The following is a 9,721-nucleotide window of genomic DNA, read 5'->3' as shown; positions in this document are numbered from 1 at the left end:
CATCTAATCCCATGATCGGAAATGTCCTAACTTGCCATGCCAATGCGGTTTCAACCCGAGGGTTATGGTCCCTCTAACCCTTAAACAAAACATCTAACCTCTATTGCCAGCCTTAGGTGCATCGTGCTGTGCAGTGCTTTGAACAATTATTTTCTTTGCACTCAGACAATCGATAATATTGTGAAAACTAACCGTACTTGATTATACTCTATCACGAGAACAGTATAGAAAGGGATAGCTAAGCAAGACTCCACTTGGATACAGGCACAGACCTATTAAGGGTTCAGTGGGTGCGGCTACCACATTGAATATTTTTTTTAGTAACAAAATTATCTATAATACCCCACTATATATCCTTATTGTTCAAGGCCGTCCCTACATTTTTTTAGTCCGTGAACTCTAGTAGAATCCAAATGAGCCACCCTTGAATTATCTAAAGAATAGCATTGTTCAGCTCCCTCTTTCACTACTCATTATTTGGAGAGAGTATCATTTCCTGCACACCATCAAGTACAATCATTTTCCTTCACTAAAAGTCACACTCTATATGTAATGAACTATTTTGACCCACCTTATGCATTGCTTTAATAGGAAACCATCCAACTATGGAAACACATATTACAACCATAAATGGCAAAGACCCAAACAAATTACCCACCTTACGCATTGCTTTAATGGGAAACAACCCAACTCTTGAAACATATTACAAACCATACATTGCAAAGATCCAACGTCAAACAAATTAAAATCATTCAATGCAACAGTGTTGAATTCGACCTTGCTCGACAGATGTGTCTTGTAGTTAAGGTCCCTTTTGCTTTTACAGTCGGGGAGTATCTATATCTGACCCTACGAAGCCATTACACATCCACTAGTATTACTGATCCTTGGCCCTTATGTCCAAACGTAAGGCTAGAATTCAACCTTTTCAGGTTCCTTAAAACTGTATCCCACTCAGGTATTCTTTACCTACTCATCCATATCAATTCTAAAATACTGGACAGGAATAGAAAGCTGGAATTGATTCTTTTACACAAGTGGGCAACGGAATAAGTAACCAAACAATAATAAATAAAATAAAATAAAATAAATAATGTTAAACAACATCCTACACTGACCTCTCACTATGAACATTGGTATTTGGTTCCCAATATCGGAAGCAAATAAAATAGAACAAAAAACTTTATTTTAAAGGCAAACTAAAGAATCGGATTTCTAGAGAACTTGTTACCTTCTAACCTAATATTCTTTTCATTTTATGTAGTTTGTGATTTTAAAAAGCAATTTGCTTTTTTAATGAGACTGGTATGGTTTCACCATCTATCCCCAATAATCCATGCCACCCATGTCAGGGACTGACTTCTCATCCTTCGGTTGTTCAACCACAATAGCCTCGGTTGTAGTCCACAAAGAAGATACACTATACAATAAGAAAACCCATCAATGCTTTTTGGGAAGGCTAATAAGCAACCAAAGGGTAAAATCTTAACAGAAACTTAGATTTACCTGGCAGCATCTACAAAGGCTGTTCTAATGACCTTCAATGGATCAATGATCCCTGCCTTGATCATGTCACCTGGTAGAACAAAGTAGGAAAATACTCATCAAAATGGAAAGATACAACTAATCTACACACACACAGGACCTTTAGCCGCATCATATCCAAGGTCAGGATTATCTTGCTCCAACAGCTTGCCAACAACAACTGCCTCCTCAACTCCAGCATTGGAAGCAATTAAATGCACCAGTGCCTACAGGAAAAGAGTTAATATAATGCGAGACAATACCATCTGCTAATAATATAGAATTGAAAGTAAACAAACTGCAGACATATATTTTAATTTTTTAAAGAGAGAAAAAAAAAAAAAAACTGTTTCATAAAACTGGAAATTAATCAAACGAAAATTTTAATTAGAGAATTAGAAGTCCTGAAGAATTTAAGAGACAATTTTTTGTAACTTCAGAATAAGAATAGGGAAACCAATTTTGCATTGAATTTAGGAGGCAGAGAGAGAGAGAGTGACCCAATTTAAAATGAGATGAAATTATTAGTTTTAAAAAGTTAAATATTACGGGGAGAAGGCATGTGATAGGAAAGAATGAAAAAAAAAGAATTCATGTGGCCAACCCCATTCATATGGGATTAAGGCAAGGATGAGGATGATGATGATGTGTAAGTTCAGAATAAATTTGAAACTCAACTTAGAATTAGCACATTCAGCATTTAATTGTAAGTTAAGTTTCTTTTACATAAAATTCAGATCCCATGTTTGGACAATGACTGATTGCATTATCAAAGACGCTTGATAGAAAAAACACTAAATACTCTTAGTTTTAAACACTTAAATGGGTTACTAAACAACATGGTTTATACTGTGACAATCATCAATAAATAACCTCTTACACACATCAGCATTTTTAGACAATTTTCTAAAATTTATTTGCTTAGTTGTGCATCCTGCGCAAAAATACTCTACAGCATTAAACTCAAAAAAAAAAAAAAAAACTTTCCGAATAGGTTAAGCAGACTAAACCCAGTCAAAGAAAGCAATTACCATACAGGCTTGAGGAAGAGACAAAATTAGAGCCTTAAAAATTATAGCATGAACTTGAAGCAATTGGGCAATTATATTGATGAGCAACAAGTAGAAACCTTAAGAGCATTCTGGATAATCTGAACACCGATATTTTGTGTTAGCAGGCTTTTCCAACTCCTTTGATGCATAAAGAAGAGCGACACCATCACCTGAGCATAAAGCTCGAGAATTACTGTTTGACCAGCCATCCGAGAGCTAACAAGATAGAAAGAAGGCTTTCATAAATCGACAAGCTCACCGGGTACGATTCCTTCCTCCACAGCTGCCTTATTAGCATTTAAAGCATCCGTAACCCTATTTTTCTTCTCACCTACCTCAGCTTTGCTGGCTCCTCCAATCTAGCAACAACAGAGACAAGTGATTTCTTATTTTCACAAATACTAAGTCCCATTTCATAAAAATCGAGAGCAAATTCTTTAAGAATCTTTGATAGGCCTAGAAAAGATTTGTTGTCCTTGTCTAAGACGGGATAGGAATGCTAGACAGTCTCCTGACCTTCAAGAGGGCAACACCACCAGATAGCTTTGCTAACCTCTCTTGGAGTTTCTCCTTGTCATAATCAGAAGTGCAAGATTCAATTGAGGATCTTAGCAATAAGACAAACTTCATTCTAAGGTATTTTACCTTTTTGCATGAGCCAACTATTTCTAGTCCCACCTTCTCAAGGTTCAAACCAAGTTCATCTCTTACGACCAGCAATTTACTCAAAACAAAATATTAGATAATGGTTCATGCAGTGCCAAAAAAATATATAACTAAAACAGTGAAGCATTGTTCATGCAATGTGATAATAACAACTGGACCCACCTCGCCTCCTGTGAGGATGGCAAGATCCTGCAGATTGGTCTTCCTGCTTTCTCCAAATCCGGGGACTTTAATAGCACAAACCTTCAGATGCATAATCAAATTAGATTCATCAAGAAAACTGTACCATCCAAACCAAGCTTGCATATGGTAAGTGGTCTATAAAATGATAATAAGAATTTTTTAAAAAAAACGTTGATTCCAGCATGAAGCTTCTTTAGAATGAGAGTTGCCAGTGCTTCACTTTCCACACCTTCAGCAACAATCAGCAAGGGATCTTTGCCTCTGAAAGAAGATAATTTGGTCCCATTTTCAAATACTACAATAACAAGCATTTCAAATTTTACAAAATAAATATTTAGCTTCAAGGCCAACTCTAATACCTCCACCACGGCATTTAAGCTGGAGATTTTTGTCTCATGGATTAAAATCAGTGGATCCTCCAATTCCTGACCAAAAAAGGATCTCTGTAACACCATGTGATGCAGCAACAATGCATACAGGGGCAGAAGTACTTAAAACAATGCCCAGAAACTCGAGCAAATGTAAGCCAATAAAAATTTCTTAGTATCCCAGAGAAGGTTCATGCATGTAAAAAATTTTTTTTTTTGGGGGGGGGGTGTGTGGTGGGGAATCACTAGTTCAGAGAAAATGAATCTGCTTATTGCCTCTGTCCAGCTTCATTCCATCAACTACTTCAAATTCATTGTATAGTGTATTCCCATCCTGCAACAGTTCAAGGGACAAACTAAATCCAGACATCACTTAGCAGCTTAATTCCATAAGACTCTTTTTGCAAGAAACAACAAAAGCATACTACCCTCCTAGAAAAGAACATAAATGAACTAGCGAAGATGAAACAGGAGTGAAGATCAATGTTCATGGGAAATGTAGGTATAAAGCAAATCTAAAGAAACAAAAGCAAAACAAGAGCCACTTGCTCCACTATCCTACAAGAAATGAGCTTTTCAATTCTTTTTCCGTATAAACAAATTTGTGTATATAAAATCTGATGACAAGATCAACATGGGAAATAAAAGCTGATGAATTTTTAAGAAAACAAAAAGACCGCAAAAAAAGAACATCATAGTAAGCTAAAATATACTCAGCTAACCAAAAATCAAAATAATAACAATAGTAAATGTAAGCAGTCTGCACCTTTAGCACTAAGGCGTCAAAGATGAAAAGGTCACCTATAGAAATTATAATAACACCCTCTTTGCCAACTTTCTCCATTGCCTTGGCCCTTGGCTATAAGCTCACCAATCTCTCTTTCTTTGTTTGCCAATATTGTGCCATTCCAAAACAGGCCACTTTTTAACTCCTAATTCCCAAAAAAAAAAAATCAAAATTTCAAATCCATATACTTCTGTCATTCTAAAGAGGTACTCAATAAAACAAACCTGTGTTATTTCTTCGGATGTACTGATCATCTGTGCTCTGCTCTACAGGTTTGTCACCACCACATCCACTGCCATTGTGATCCCACGTCTCAGGTCCTTGACATTCATTCCAGCTGCCACTGACTTGCACCCTTCAGAATATATAGCACGGGTGAGGATTGCTGCACAAGCGGTACCTGAAAACATGCAAAACAACTTTCATATCACCAACTAAGTCCGCCTTCGGATAGCTCTTCCATTTTACTCAAGATCTAGTACATGTCGAAACAATTCTCCGATTTCTCTCTATCAAGATACTACTGCTTAAAAGACTAGAAATAACAATATAAATGAACAAAGCACTTCAAAAGAACAACTATATCCAACTGAAGAAAACACAATTAGGTAGCCTTCAACAAATGTATAATATCTCACCATCGCCTGCAACATCATGGGTAGCATTTGCAACCTGCTTCACAAGGCTAGCACTGATATTCTTAACTCTATCCTTAAACTCGATGCTTTTCGCCACAGTAACACCATCTTTTGTCACTTTAGGGGCACCAAAACTTAGATAACTACATGAAAAACACCCACAAACAAACAACACTAGTCAACCATCAAACTACATAGTATGGGAATCAATGATCTAAGAGAATCAATGATCTAAGAGACACAGGAAAATAGAAGTACACTAGCCTCCACAACCACAATACATTAGTAGGAAAGAATATTACAGGAAAAATACCAAAAAATGAAACATAGCATACTTAGATAACTATATGAAAAAATGAAAACAACAAGCAGAAAGAAAAGGATAGAGACTGAATGCCATGCAATCACATCGTATAAATGATGTAAGGTACTTACATTTTCACCACCATCCTCATTGATTTTATTTATATATATTTTTTAAACCTATACTACAATTTGAAATAATACTGGCGGCTTCTTTCAAGAAAGTACCCATATTCTCATGATAATATGAAAAGAGAAAAAAGAACTTTACTCCCTTACCATACTTGTCATCCAATTTCATTATCTTAGTGGATATAAGGACTTTTAATCAAATTAAAAGACACCACATGGCCATAGAGGAACAAATATTTTGAATTCAAATTTCTAACTTAAGAGAACATTCTTTTGTAATTTTCTGAAAAATCGTTTCCAAAGCTTTTGAAATCGGTTCACAGAGAATTGAACCAAACAGAAAAATTAAAGGAAAAGTCTCACTAAGGGCCATCATTAGGTTTAGTGGTAGAAGTGCAGGCATGAGTTTAGGCGGCAATCCCCATATATATATATACATATATATATGTATGTATGTATAGGTAAGGGTAATTACTTCTTGCACAAAAAGTCTTGAAATTTAACTATGCAGCACTTGGACCTCGTAAACGAGTGTGCTTATACACCCCTAGTTACAAATTCCTACTTCTAAGTTTGAACCATATAGTAATTGCAAATTTAAACACCCACTAACCCCAATTTTGCATGCTAATGGAATATAATTGGTAACAAGCAATAACCGACCATGGAATATTGACTTTGTAAACTTTTATAATTGTCCCCCCACCCCCCACCCCCCCAACACACACACACACACACCCTTTTCCTTTTTGGGGCAACATTAAGGAAAAATTGTAAAAAGAAATTTTCTCTTTTGTTTTCCTTCTATTTCCATCTCTTTAAACCTAGGAAGCACGGAAACTCCATTGGGTACATTTTATATGATTATTTTTCTTGAGACGAGCACAGCTTGAAATTTAAAATTTAATGGGGTAAAAATGTAAAAATAAAAATTAGGCTTAAAAGCCTAACAACAAATATCAAAATGTAAGTCAAATCAATGAGAGAAAAAGCGAGGAGAAGAAGAAGAAGAAAAAGAGGAGAAATAGAATAAGGGGCTGTTTGGCATCTACTTTGTTTTTGTGTTTTTGTTTCAGGTCCGCTACAGTAACCCAAATGAAGCCCAAAATATGTTTGGTTGATTTTGTTTTGTTTTGCACAGTTAAAAAGTATTTCAATAAAGAGGCCCAAAACTAAAAACACCATTTTGGTGTTTTATCTTGTTTCAGTACTGTTTGGACAATTTTTCACTGTAGCGGAGGAAGTAGCCGGCCCAACTTGTTTCACGTATATAACATTTTAGGTCATTTTTTGGGCAAATTTTCTCTCTTCTCTCCTGATACTCTCTCTCTGCGATTCAAGGGCGATATCAAATACAACATCGAAGCTAGATTTTCATCACCACCGACCCAAGCCTACCTAAATTGAAGAAGATATGAGGTAGAAAAATTGAAGCGAAGAGTGAGAAACCTCAGAGAGGGCCAAACGGAGAGAAGCGAAGAGAGTGGTGAAGCTCTCGGCAACCGCCACGGAGTCCCTCTCGACCACTTTGAGTGCTCCCAGAATCTCTTTCTGACCAAATTTTGAGGGTTTCGATTCACCAACTCCGTTATCTTCTTGATCTTCATGAGAATTCATTCTAGTGATGCGTTGTTGATTGCTAATTCGTTTCGGTATCTGAAATTAGGGTTTCTGAGGAGATCGTTGTTGTTATTTGAGCTTTGTGTGCGCCTCCTTCTTGTGCATCCATTTTCAGGTGGTTCTTCGAAGGTCACACCAGTTGGCTGCGAATTTGATCGTGAATCTGTGACCGATTAATGTTTGGGCAAGTTTTCAGTCCGAGCCCTTAACTGGATTTTCATCACCACCGATACATGTGTGTGTGTGTATATATATATATATATATTTTAATTTTAGGAATAAAGATATTACATGTGTATATAAACTAGTTTATAGCAAAAATTAAAATATATATATATATATATATATATATATATATATATATATATTACATGTGTATATAAACTAGTTTATAGCAAAAATTAAAATATATATATATATATATATATATATATATATAAATATAAAAATATTTGTGTGCCCAAACATGTTATTCATATTTTTATTTCTGACATTTTCACAAAAAAGCATAGTTCCCAAATGTACTTCCGAATTTTCTCCAAAACGCTCTACAACAAAAATACTGTTTCTGTTTTAGCCAAAAACAAAACGCCAAAAACAAAACGCATGCCAAACGGGCCCTAATAGAAGAAAAAGTGAAGACATCTCCTAAAATAGAATACGGACATGGTGTATCAGTGTCCTAGTTTTTTTGAGATCTAATGTATAGCCATTTACAAAATGTTGATTTTAATGAGTATCCTCAAACTTGCACCTACCAGCTACTCTAAGGGTGACAATTTCACATTGTTGGCTCCATAAAAGGAGCAAAGGCAGCAAACGTTGGACTGATAGTTATATGGACACCAACACCAGTGCTTCATTAAAAACAATAGATAATTGTGTCCCTCAAATGGACAAATAATCACAATGGGAGTATGCGTAATTTATTGTGCCTGAATGTTTTTGCGCCTATGATTCTGTCATGTTTTTATACTCACATTAGTGGCAAGGATTAAATTACCACGGAAGGTATCACTTATATTTAACAAATATTCACAAAAGATGCAAAAAATCTACAATTTCCAGCACTTTGGATTTGGATGATATTTAGTTCAAACTTTGAACTAAATTCTCTCCAATTCAAATTTCAATTTCAGAGCACTGATTCGGAGCTCCCAAACGCAACATTTATGTATTTTGTTTTCTTTCCACTTCACAAAAGAAGCCTTCTTGTTTTAGTAAATTATCTCATAAACAATGGCATCGTCAAAAATATATATACTGCCAACGAAACATTAATCATGACTTACCTTAGGTCCCATGGTTACTTTAACAACATCGGCCAGTTCTTCAACACCCCTAAGCAACATATTTTCTGCTCCAAGCCAACCCTACTACCAATCTTGAATCCCAATATAGTCTATTAATACCCGCTGAACACTGTTCTTAGAGACCCGACCCTATAAACAACAAAGAGAGACAAGTAAGAGAGGGAAACAGATATTCAAAACATCATTTTCCTTTGTTGTTGTTGCACTTATTGAGTTTTAGAAGCAATATTGGTGACGAAGCGATACATCTTATAGGAATGCAGAGAGTGTAGAGGCAGAGGAGAGAGACAGTTCAGGTTTCGAAGGTGGGAGAGAGAGAAATGAGGAGAGAGAAGGGTCCAGACGGAGAGGTTTTGGTGGCCAGGTCTACAAACAAAGCAGGAAGACACAAAGCAAACACACTCCCCTATTGCCCATTTGGTATGAACTATTTTGTTGGACTGGAAATATCCAATTGGGCCTACACGAATCAAAACTAAATCAAGTAATCTGGGGCATTTTTTTCTTGCCATTCTAATAAATAGTATAGAATCTCTTTGTAAGATGTTTATTTCAATAATTGCCATTATAATTTATAATAAAAACTAATCAACAAATTTAACTTCTTTTTTTTTTTTACAACTGATAATTCCAACGAGACCAGTAAGAAGCCCAAGCAGATTACATATGTAATAACAAAAGAGAAGGCCTGTTTGGCCCAACAAATAGCAAGCAATTGACCTCGGCCCAGCCCATGACAAGATGGAGAATTACCCTTGATGACAGCCGAATTAGCTGAAATCAAAAGGAATTCAGAACAGTCCCATGACCTAGGTTTGAGACGTCGATCAACCAATCCATCAAACCACCATTCATCCGTTGTCCGACAACCTCGGTGGACGTGGACGATAGGAAACCTCCAATGTCCTTATAAGTTCGTTAAATGCGCCAATATCTGGGATAATCTTATCCTTTAGGGAAAATAATAATAATAATAATAATCTTTTTCTTGTTTACCACCAGACCAAATAGTGAAACATGAGAACGCAATTATTACGGAATTTTTGCTTTTCATCTAATCTTTTAGCGAAAGCAATTGGTTTTTCTAAGATTACTTCGAGCTCCAAGCCTCATTAGTAGAAAAGTAAAACATAAA

At 35.9% G+C, this 9,721-nt stretch overlaps 1 pseudogene; it reads right to left on the bottom strand.

Annotated features, from left to right (window-relative positions):
* Window positions 1–746: 746 nt before the first annotated feature.
* Window positions 747–7,270, bottom strand: LOC132269633 (chaperonin CPN60-2, mitochondrial-like; annotated as a pseudogene).
* Window positions 7,271–9,721: the final 2,451 nt, after the last annotated feature.

Source organism: Cornus florida, unplaced genomic scaffold (genome assembly GCF_030987335.1).
Source record: "Cornus florida cultivar Cherokee Brave unplaced genomic scaffold, ASM3098733v1 CherokeeBrave_3.0.0_Hap2_Chr08, whole genome shotgun sequence".
Classification (NCBI taxonomy): Eukaryota; Viridiplantae; Streptophyta; class Magnoliopsida; order Cornales; family Cornaceae; genus Cornus; species Cornus florida.
Note: the sequence above shows the minus strand (reverse complement) of the source record. Positions and strands in the feature narration are given on the sequence as shown.